Below are 12,147 nucleotides of genomic sequence, written 5' to 3'. Positions count from 1 at the left end.
GAGACGTCTTCAACAGATTCTGCGTCTTTCTGTATGGTGTTGGCAGGCTTGATATTTTTCGCAGGTAGCCAGTATGGTCCTGTCGATAAAGAAACACAACCATAACCACGTCCCCATGACAAAAAGGGTACTGGACCCATCCATTGTCCTGATTGTAAGTCTTTATAAAATACAGTAGGCTTCATATTTGTCTGATCTGGCAAACCATATCGCCGTCGATTAGCAGTCAAATTGTCAGCACGCGTAAGATTCAAAAAATTTAGAACATAAGTGGCTTTATCTAGTTGTTCCTGAGGTGTGATACCCAGGGGATTCCCCCTTTTTTGTTTATGAAGTATATTTTTCAGAGTAAGATGAGAACGCTCTATAATTGCTTGACCAGTCGGAGAAGGGGGAATACCTGTAACATGCAGGATACCTCACTCAGCTAAAAAGGTTTTTGTCTGTCTGGTGACGTAACCTGGCCTGTTACCAGTCTTAATTTTCTGTGGAATACCTAAAACAGCAATTGCATGAAGCCAATGGTGACAGACATCTTTAGCCTTTTCGCCCCTGTGTGCAGAAGCAACAATAAACACAGAAAAGGTGTTGCCAGTAACATGTACAAAGCGAAAAACTCCAAATGCAGAAATATGAGTAACATCAGTTTGCCATAGTTCATTGGGCTGCAATCCACAAGGATCGGATCCAGTCTGGGTAGCAAGCGGCAAGAGACACTGGCAATCTGGACAGGCAGAGACAATTTCTCGTGCCTGCTGCAGTGTAAGCTGGAAATCCTTGGAGAGTGCCTTGGCATTCTGGTGATAAAATTCATGGGAGAGTTGAGCCTGTTGAAGTTTCTTAGGTACCACAACAGCCATAGTAAAAGAATTTGCAATAGCATTACCTTTAACCATAGGCCCAGGCAATGTAGTGTGAGAACGTAAATGAGACACAAAATAAGAATGAGCTCTCCGTGAAATCAATATATACAACCTGGAGAGGAGATCAAACAAGTCCTGATTTGTGACTTCCTTTAAAAAGGATTTTTCTAATCTTCATATAATACCAAAGACATACGCAGAGTCAGTGACAACATTAAGGGGTTCAGCCACAAATAAACTGAATGCATGGATAGCAGCTGCAAGCTCAACCAATTGAGTAGAACCTGACTGAAAAACAATAGTGTTGCCACACACCTGTGGCCTCTTGCCAGAGAACAGCAGCCTTGCCCGTTCTTCCAGAGCCATCAATGAATGCTGTTCAGGCATTAGGGATTGGCGAAGATTGCTGTAAAAAAAGAGGCTGTAGAGGAACATCTTTTAGGGAGTTAAGCAGACGGTGCTTCGGCAGAGTATAAAGTATTTTGCCAAGGTAGTCTGCAAAGGCTGCCTGTAAAGATAAACTCTCACGAAGCATTACCGTAAAATCTTCCTTCGTGATGTATATATGAATGAAATCCGGATCAGTTCCTCAAAGCTGCTGGCATCACAGTCGACCTGTAGAAGTTAATCTCACAAACATCTCAAGCAAAGTAGTTACAGTTTTTGAAAATGAATGAGGAAGGAAAATCCATTCTAGTACAAATAGCTGCTGTTCCTTTTCATCCCATTGGCCGATAAGCGCATATGGCTGGAAAGAATTAGGGATTAAAAATAGACAAACAGGTAAATTTAAATCATATCTGGATGCAAAGGCTGTATTAACCCTTTGTGCCACAATCTGCAATGCTTGTGAAGCTTCCCCGGTAATCGATATTGGGGATGACAAATCAGAATCTCCTTTCAAAAAGGTCAAACAGGGGAGATAATAATTCTGTAGAAATCCCCAATAAAGATCATAGCCAATTAATGGTTCCCAATAATTTTTGTAACTCATTCAATGTAGTTACTGTATTGACAATTCGTATGGGTTGTGGAATAATGGTTTTATCTAAGATTTGCAATCCAGATATTTCCAAGGTGGTATAGACTGTACCTTCTCAGGTGCAATCCGAAGTCCGTAGCGTTCCATGGCCAATTTCACCTCAGCAAATGCAGATTGTAACTGAAACTCATCAGGTGCAGCAAGTAAAATATCATCCATGTAATGATAAAACAACAGAGTAGGAAATTGTGTTTTCACTGGTTTCAAAGCAGAATAAACAACAAATTGACAAATAGTTGGACTATTTTTCATGCCTTGAGGAAGCACTACCCAATGATATCTCTCCATAGGCCCTTCATCGTTAATAGAAGGTACAGAAAAGGCAAAATGTGGACAATCATCAGGATGCAGAAAAATTGTAAAGAAACAATCCTTTAAATCAATGACAAGAAGATTCCAAGATGGTGGTATCATTGCAGGATTCGGCAGTCCCGATTGGAGTGCACCCATTGGAGCTATAACAGCATTAACTGCCCGTAGATTCTGCAATAATAGCCATTTGCCTGATTTCTTAGGTATTACAAAAATTGGAGTATTCCATGGGCTTGTAGAAGAGACAATATGTCCTAACTGCAATTGTTTTGCAACCAGCTCTCGCGCTCGCTCCAACCGCTCGCCTCTGAGGGGCCACTGATCAACCCAAACAGGGGAATTGGTTAACCACGTAAGTTTGAGCCGCAGTTGGACATCAGTGACCCCAGTCAAAAATGTGTCATTAAAAGCAAACCCCATTGTGAAATCAAGTCACGGCCCCATAATGTACAAGGTACTGGTCAAATGTATGGTTTCAATTTAGCTATTTTCCCATCCGGTCCTTCAGCCAGCAGGGATTGTAGTGGTTGTCGAGGAAGCTGAGTTCCTCCGACCCCAGTAATTAAAGCAGCTGTGTCCACAACAGGCCATTCAGACGGCCAATCAGACTTACGGATGATAGAAATATCCGCTCCAGTATCTACCAACCCTGAAAAATCTTTACCATTAAGTCGACAAGTAAGAAAGGGTTGTTGAGTCGTGATCTGCTCAGTCCAATAAATCTGTGGGGATCCTGTACTCCCGAAACCTCCAGCTCCATGGATCGGTGCCGATGCAGCAGTGTCATCTGTTGAGGGAGACAAACTAGGGAGAGGTATTAATTGAGCAATGCGTTCACCTGCTGGTATGGTACAGGGAGGATTCGGAGTCCATACCATGATTTTAATTTCTCCCCGATAGTCACTATCAATAATCCCAGGTAAAACAAACAAACCCATCTTTGTAGTAAAAGACCAGCCCAGTAACAAAGCATGTCCGTTAAAAGGCAGCGGCCCTTGCAGTCCCGTTGATATCAGGCGCACAGAAGTATCATTTACGTTTGTTGTGGCGACAGTTGCCACGTCCAACCCGGCACTTCAGGGGTGGCACGGCAGGGGATAATGCCTGCATTGCTTGTCCGTTCCCCTGCTGTGGTGCTAATTGCAGCATCTGCCCTTGGGCCCTGTTGGGATTGCACGGGGCACCGGACCGCGTGCCCCTCCTGGAGTTTCCTGACCATGGAGAGGGTAAGGGATTACCATTTTTATCATATTTAGAGTGACATTGATTGCTCCAATGATATCCTTTCTGGCACTGAGGACATAATTCATTCGGAGTCTTATCCCTTTCTCTCCTTCGTTTTGGGCAATCCTTTCTCATGTGTCCATCCCACCCACACGAAAAACATTTAATAGCAGCACGAGCCATGGTTAGTTGTTGAGCCAATGCCGTTGCTAACATCTCAAACCTGCACTCTTCCGTTCCTACATGCTGACATGCTTTAGTAAGTTCATTCAAAGTGGTGGCCTTGCCACGTATAGGGTCTAAAGCCCTGCGGCATTCAGTGTTAGCATTTTCCACTACTAATTGCATTAATAAAAGTTCAGCAGCTGCTGGAAGATCAATCTGTCGAAAAATAGCTGTTTGCAAGTGGTCTGTGAATTCTATCTAAGGCTCTTGCGCTCCCTGTCGGCTACTCACAAATGACAGTTCTGTACGTTTACCATCGGGAACTTGTTTTAAAGCCTGTAAGGTGAGCGTAGGTGCTTGTTGGAAAGCTCATCTATTCATTTGAACTTGCGCTGCTGAAGTCGCGTATTGCGCTTCTCCCATCAAGTGATCAGTCCCAATAGGCTGCTGATGCCCAGCTGTCAAATTTTCTAATGCTTGGGCAGCGACCAACTCACAATATTCTGTTAACTAGACGGAATATTGACCTGCCATTAACATCAACTTTAACACCATTTTCCAATCTGCAGGAACCATAACATATGACTCCGATATCGCTTCCAGCAAACTAATAGTAAAGGAGGATTGTAAACCATTTTCCATAACAGATTTTCATAACTCTTTGATAACTTCATATGTCAGTGTCCCATAGTGAGGAAGCTGGTGGGGCCTATAGATGACCGGCATAGCTTGAAGCATTTCAATATCACCCTCTTGCAAAGCCCTTTTTCTACACTCTTCTACAAACTCCCTTCTTGCCTTATCGTGAGAATCATTAGGAGGCACGTCTAGAGAAGGAGCGTAAGGTGGCGGACACGTAATGGAGGCATGACTAACAGTCATTTGTTTAGTATTTTGTAAGGTCTGTTCCGCGGTTGGTGCAGAAGCCACCATAGCTTTAACCGGAGTTAAAGGCAGGTACAAAACAGGCTCTTGATCAGAGTCAATAGGACATGGATCGAAGGGATCCTCAGGTATCTGTGTGTTTAAGTCGTTGGCTGCTTCTACTGTAGCAGCTAACGGCAATTGCGGCTGCTGAGCTGAATCACAGACAGGCTCAGCATCAGGGTCTGAACCAGCCGGAGCTGTATCCTCTAAAGTTAGTAAATCAGCCGGTGGAGGCAGAAAATATGTTAGCAAACACTTTATCGGTAGGCAGGAATGTTCTTAACACCGTATATATGACACGCCACGTTACGATATTGTCGGGATTAACATCATGATCAATAATTAGTCACGCTTGCAAGCATTCTCCCACTTTCTGCCAGTCAGAAAGGTCATAAGACCCACTGGGGGGATACTACGGACAATGATCCCGAATCCATACTAAAAGCTGTAAAAGCTTAAGAGGCTGTAACTTTAATCCTTGTTCCTTAACGGTTTTCATTAAAAGTGCTTTATGTATCTGCTGCGCTTTCGTCACAGACTGCCCCATTATAATAATACCTTCCCCGGGCCCTCACTGTGCTAACCTTATATTGTGCAGCAATGAGTATATAGGAGCTCCTTGGTGATCAATGTCTTCTGTCCGGCTCACGTGGGTACGCCACTGGTCCTTGATCACCGTCATGCTGAATCTTTAAGCCTGTTCAGGTGCCATTTGTGGCATATGAAGAAATCACGGACTCGTAGGTCATGCAGTAAGCGAATCCAAATCGACACTTTATTGCGACACAGAGAAACTTATATACTCTAAGACACAAACCCACTCCCCTCGTAATGCCCAATCATGAACTTACAAAAATATTTTTTACCTTCTACTGAGCTTATCATAATAAGGTACTCTGCTACCAGGACAAGTTTCAGTTCCCAGACTGTGCTCTGTTTTTGTCAGGATGAGCTTCAGGGTGTGAAACTTATGTTTCTCATTCCTCCCCTGCTCTCAAGGTCGCTACATGCACGCACTGTTGCTTCAGGTGCACGTAAATCTTAGCTGTGTGAGTGAACTTTAACTGAACCCACAGTTTTCAATTCCTGGATAAGTAAGGACAGGGGTGAGCAGAACTGCTTCCTTGGAGCTGCGGAGGGCAGACTCGGAGCTGCCCAGGAGCCTGGTTGAGAGAGTGCCTTGGGAGGCAGCCCTGAAAGCAAAGGGGCCCAGGAAGGCTGGATATTATCCAAGAAGGAGATCTTCAAGGCGCAGGAGCAGGCTATCCCCACGTGCCGAAAGACAAGCTGGCGGGGAAGAAGACCGGCCTGGCTGAACAGAGAGCTTTGGCTGGAAGTCGGGGGAGAAAAGGAGAGTTTCCAAGCTTTGGAAGAAGGGGCCGGCGACTCAAGAGGACTACAAGGACGTCGTGAGGTTATGCAGGGAGAAAATGAGAAGGGCCAAAGCCCAGCTCGAACTTCATCTGGCTACTGCTGGGAAAAGCGATAGAAAATGTTTGGATAGATACACTAGCAACAAAAGGAGGGCTAAGGACAATCTCCGTCCTTTATTGGATGCATGTCCCAGACAGGGCTGCACCATGTGGGTCCCCACTAGACCCAGTCCCCAGATCCAACGTGTCCCCCGAACGTACTGGGCCAGAGCCTGGGTATCATGACCCCCAGATGCTGCCATGCTCTGACGACTCCTTCCAGGGGCCAGATGCAACTCTCGTGCCAAAGTAAGGGCTTTCAAGAAACCTCTCCTTTTGGCCAGCAGCTCTGCACGCTCCCCCCACCCTCCACTGCCCCATCTGCGGAGCAGGAAAAGCCCAACAACTGGTCCAAGAAGGGCCTTGTGCACGGCCCAGCTGCTCCCAGCCCTCTTTCCCAAAGTGCAGCATCACCTTCTTCGTAGGGTCCATCTCTGCAGCCAGGCACGTGACCTCATTCCTCTGCCATTGAGATTGTTCCCTGCAGGCACCAGGAGAGCAGATCTTGTCAGAGCGCTGCCCAGCCCCTCCGGAGCCTCCAAGCTCAGGAGGAGCAGAGACAGAGGTGCTCGAGCCCCCGTTTCTTCCCCTGGTTTCTGAGTGCTTCCCTCCCCCTCCAGGTTTAGCAAATGGCCCGGGCAGGAGCCAAAGGCATGAGCCCTGGGCACTGGGCAAGTGAGGGCAAAGAGCACGCGCTCATCTGCCGCTACCCCAGCACAGGCGCTGCAGGTCAGGAGGGAGGAGAGGGCTCTTACCACAAGGACCACAGGTTGGCTGGTGCCTGCCCCAGCGGCACCTGAAAGGGAAAAGCTCTCCATTGGAGTCCCAGAGCTGCCGGGGCTTGCCAGAGCCAGTGGCTCCAGGAAAGCCTGGCAGATGCTGCTGCCTGCTGAGCAGAACTCCTCTGTGGGCCTTTCCTGTCCCACTGACCAGCAGTCACTGACCTGTGGCACATCCTCTGCCCGCTGCGTCCACGTGAGCTGCATGATCCCGCAGCAGGCACCAGCTGTAATTCACATCACCAAGAGAGAGTTACTTTGCGAGGGTTTCTAACGAGCCCTGCTGTCACGCGCTCTCCTCCCCCAGCAGGGTGGCAAGAGGCTGGCTGAGGACACGGGAAAGGGTGCAGAGAGAGGTTGTGGCTCCGAGCAGGGACCCTCTCCCTGGGCCTCGGGGCTCCCCAGCTCACCCCGCCGGTGAAGGCCACTGTGGCTAGAAAGGTGGCTTTTGCACTGCTTTCCCTTCACACTCTCATGACCATTGGCTGATTTGACATGGGTCAAGAAACCTCCCTGGCAGCTGTGGCTGGGCAGGGAGCAGGCGACAGGCAACGGGCTGTTGGGCTTCTTTAGCACTCAGACACAGACAGTTCATTGGATGGGACAACTGTCGGAGACCTGGCAAATCTTCGCCCATAGACCGCCTTTGGATTTCCCCTGGAGGTGTCCCAAATAGAGGGATGGAGTGCACCTCTCCTGCCACACAGCTGCCGTCAGGCCACTGCTTCTCATAACCATGGCATGGACTGCGCAAGTGATGCTTTGAATTGGAGACATCTCAAAAGCTGTCTCTAACCTTGCTGCGGGTGTTAAGTCTCCCGTGCTAAGGTGGTGAGGACCTGAGCCTGAGGTCACCAGAGGCTGTGGAGAATGAGTCTCATGCTCATAGAGGAGCCAGAGCAGCCAGAGCCCCGCTCTGCACTGGTGGCACTTGTCCCCTGAGCAAAGGGCTCTCCACTCGGGCAGCGTCCCACCCACCTCACTGAGGTCGCCCAAGGGCAATGCTGTGGCGTTCCCAGGGGTTGCAGTGCGTATGGCTCCCAAGGAAGCCACTTCAGGCTCCCTGCCTACGGAGCCACACAGACAATGTGCACAGCTGGGCAGGGGGACAAATTGTTCCCATGGCCCCAAGGCAGGAGAAGAGGCAGGAGGGGGAGCCTGAGCTACAGAATCAGGGAAACCAGAGCCCACCACGTCAGCCGTTCAGCAAAGTGGTCCCCAAATTTGGAGCGGCTGAGCAGTCAGCACCCTATGCCCACCTCCCCCCCCACAAATGATGCACTCACACTCAGAGACGCAGTTTTTGTTCCAACACAACGTGTAATCACAACTATGTACAAAGTGAAGCTCCCAGAGAGAAGGGACCCTCTGGAAGACACCAGGCAGTCCAGGGGACACAAACACAGCTCTGTCCTTGAAAGCCTCTTTCAGACTCCGTAGAGCAACAGTCCTGAGAGCCGACCTTCCAGTTCCTCGAGCTCACACAGTGCCTTCTTGTAGGCTTCTGGATCCTGCAGCAGGCACTGGAAGAGGTTGAGTGGCTCAGCTTCTCGGAAGGCTGGGGGCAGGATGATGTCCTCGGGCAAGTGGTCATTGCCAAAGAAGAAGTGATTGAGGTGCTTCTCCTCCAGGCAGCTGCGCAGGTACAGCATAACATCCTGCAGCCGGTTCAGGAATGATGCCCTTGTCCAGTTTGACACGGGTATGGTGTTCAGGAGATGCATCACGACCGTCTTCAAGGTATAGGGGCAGAGGCCTGTGCCCACCAGGTTCCTGGTGCAGAGCTGCAGGCATGTGAGGTGGACGGTGTTCTGCGGAGCCTGCCTGGCTGAAGAACTTTGCCTCTGCCACAGCGTAGCTCTCTGCCCACATCGTGCCTGGGGTGAAGATGGCCTCCGGAGCCTGGCTGCTCAGGAAGATGTCCGAGTTGCCTTGCTGCACCCCAAACAGCAACTCAACAAAGAGGGGTCTCCCGGAGGCATGTGTCAGCTCCAGCTTGCAGGAGCGCCTGGAAGGCAGCACCCTCATAGCGTAGTAAGGCGAATGAGGCATCTCCCCCCAGGCTGAGCTCACCAGGCTCTGGAACCAGCGGGCAGTTTTCTGCGCATCGAGGTAGCGGCCAGTGCAGAGGTTGCTTAGAAGGCTGGAATCCTGGTTTCTCTCCAGCGCCTCATAGGGCTGGTGGACGAAGCACAGCATGTCCTCCACATGCGTGTCCCTTGTGCAGGTGCACTCCAGCTGCACGCGGACACGGTGCTTTGCTGGCACCTCCTGTGCAGTGCCCAGCTCCAGGTGGAAGCTGTGCCCACGTGAAGGCTTCAGGGGCACAAGCAGGCAGTAGACAGCATCCTGAACACGGGGACTCCAACCTTCAAAGGCGCTGCCCACCCCGATGGCTTGCTGCGGCACCAGGAAGAAGCTATTGGACAAGCGCTCCTGGACGACACCGAGGAGATTGCCCACCAGCGTTTCCACCTCCTGTCTCCTGTGGGCCATGCTCCGCGCTGTGCACCGGATGCGCTCCCTGAACAGACGCTCTTTGTAATTGGAATCTTCTTTCCATTCTTCTTCCTCCTCCACCTCTTCCGTGCTGCTCCTGGAGCTCTCCTCCTTTCTCCTGCTGCTGCTGGGGCTCTCCAGATCATCACTGCTGTAACGTTGACGGATCTTTTTCCAGAGCCACAAGCAGAACGTGAAGAGCAGCACGAGGTATCCAGCAACCATCAAGAACTGCGACAGCTTCAATGCAGCAGAGAGCAGGGCTCCCCAGGCAAAGTCGCTCTGCTCCAGGTTCCTCTGCTCCACAACCTGCTGCGGCCGAGTCACGTCCCCGTTCAGGAACTTGGCATACTGCTGCATGCGCTCCATCGTGGCCGCATCCAGCTCCTCACCAACCATTGGTGGGAGCTGGATGAGGAGCGCAATCAAGGCGAGGACACGTGCTGCAGCCATAGCCTGCAGGAGTAGGGAGAGAAGGGGTTCAGTGGGGCTGGGAGGGAGGGAGGGAGGGAGCCAGCCGGGGTGGGGAGCAGGGCCGGGAGCCTCAGGGAGCTGGGGGCGGGTGGGAGAGGGGCCGAGGCAGCGGTGGGGCAGCAAGGTCTGTGCCCATCCCCGCCGGCAGCAGCACCGTTGCCCGGCCCAAGGCGCTGCCGCCAGCAGCTGAGCCCTCCATGCCCAGTGGGTCAGAACCCAACCCCCCGGGGCCAGCATTCCTGCCCCGGCCCCGCTGTCCAGCCCAGCCTCCCCCGTGAGCCCACTCACCGCTTGCCCAGGCCGTACTGGGGCAGCTGCCTGCTGGCGCCCTTTATACCTGCCCCCATTGTGACGCCTCCCCTGTGGTGTCCCCGGTGACGGAGCGCATCACAGACACCGCCGGCAACCGGCCGCGCCCCCGGGCCCCAACCCGGCTCAGCCAGAGCCTGGGATAGCAAATGCAACTGTGTTTTAAGCAGATTTGATGGCAAGGTGCACTCGGTTATTTCCTGCGTGGAGGCCAAGGTCAGAGAGACCTGTGAGGGAGACCCTCCCCTTGAGTCATGAGCTTCAGAGAGGACCCCCTTGCTTTCTACACTCCTTCCCAGAGAGGAATCCAGGGGCGGCTGGATCCAATCCTAGCCCCAGACTTGGTCAAGGCTTTACGTCTGAAGGATTCTATCTGGGCAACCAGTCCCTCCTAACACTTCGCTAGGCTTTCAAACTTTAGTGTGCTCGTTGTCACTTCCCCAGGATCTCTCGCGGCAAGGAATCTCTGAATCTGGAGAAGTAATCTTGAGAGGCGTCCCTACTCAAGGTAGCCCACTGTCGTGCAGGAGAGCTGAAGGGACTCTTGGGCTGTTGAGTATTTCCAGGAGTAAGATGGTTGACCTCTAGGCATAGTTGCATATTGACCACAGTAGCAGCATTGCTCATGTTCGCCCTTGGCTCTTGTTTTTTTTCTGACTCCTCCAAAGCACCTTGGAGCCCCACTTACCACTGTCACGACAAGATGCACCCTCGTGACCACCTTGGGTGGTTATCGCTTGAGCAGGGATATTGGAGATCAAAGTCAGGCTGGCACCTGGATGGGAAGCACACCGTCATCACAGAAGCACCCCCAAACCCTTGAGAAACATATAGTGGGTCATTGTGGACCATGGATGCTTTGTCTGCTCCTTGAGACCCATCCTGTAAGACGGAATCAGCTGCCCTGGTGTTGGCCTCTCAGCTTGTGATCATGGGTGGGCTCTTGGTGCCTTCATAACACCGATGGGTGGGTGGTGGTGGATATCCTAGGGGTATGATGGGGCCTGTCCATGGCAGGACGTCTGTTGCGGCTGTGCCACTGCAATAGGACATTGCTTCCAAAGAGACATTTCCCAAGGATGATGCAGCCTGAGGGACGTGGTTTTGCAGGCTCTCCAAGGGCTGTGCTGTTACAAAACTGACTCTTGCCTTTTTTTCAGCTGGCCTAGTCGGGGCCACCTCCTGCTGTCTATCTCTCCTGGCACTGGGCTCTGAGCTGCCAGTAACGTCTCCTGCAAGCCCAATGCTAGAGCAAAATGCCAGACCCACCAGTAGCCCCAGTACAGGCTGCAGCGAAAGGTGCAGCGAGACACTGTGTGTGTGTCAAAGCCACTACTGCCTGTGTTACACTGCCAGCGTGCTTTCTAGAGAAGTGGCCAACTTCACAACTGGCTGGGATCAATCATCTGACAGTGTTTCTGTGAGCAGCACTCGTCTCATCCTGTAAAAGCAAGAGTGTAAAACTTTCAGGCAGTTTCACGGCAAAACACATAGGCTGGTTGAGCAAAAAGACTGAAACGTTTCTGTCACAGACCGTTTTGCCAGCTGGGAATGTAAGAGGCGTAGATCGCTTACATAATTAAAAAAAAAAAAATAGAAGAGGGTCTTATGTGAAGAGAAGTTAGGGTTCCAAGTCATCTTTGTGAACAAACTAGTGACTGAACGAAGAAACAGCAGGAGTCAAAATCCCATCGACACAAATTTATTTGCCTTCTAATACGGAGAGCAAAGTGATAAATATTTCTGGGTATTGCAGATACCTTGCAGCTAATGCAACAGCTGTCCATCAACAATAACGACCTACCTGCCAAGTGACATCAAATTTCCTTTTGGTTATTTATACTGGGAACACTTTAACTAATTAGCATACAAGCTTTTGTCAAATGAGACATAAATGTGCAGAAAATCAGGAGGCAACATCCCATTTTCCGTCTTCCTGTTCATTTAGCTGTCCCCGGCAGGGATGCTACTTACACTTTTCCATTTCTGTCTGTTCCTTCGAAGATAGTAAGATGTGTCTTAGCAAGACACAGAAGAAGAGCAAGGAGCAGAAAAACGCATCGTATTTTTTAGTGGCTGCA

The 12,147-nt window shown here is 50.6% G+C and overlaps 1 pseudogene; it reads right to left on the bottom strand.

Moving 5' to 3' along the window:
* Window positions 1–8,211: 8,211 nt before the first annotated feature.
* LOC141477251 (inositol 1,4,5-trisphosphate receptor-interacting protein-like 1) lies at window positions 8,212–9,736 on the bottom strand (annotated as a pseudogene).
* Window positions 9,737–12,147: the final 2,411 nt, after the last annotated feature.

This window comes from Numenius arquata, chromosome Z (genome assembly GCF_964106895.1).
Source record: "Numenius arquata chromosome Z, bNumArq3.hap1.1, whole genome shotgun sequence".
Lineage (NCBI taxonomy): Eukaryota > Metazoa > Chordata > Aves > Charadriiformes > Scolopacidae > Numenius > Numenius arquata.
Note: the sequence above shows the minus strand (reverse complement) of the source record. Positions and strands in the feature narration are given on the sequence as shown.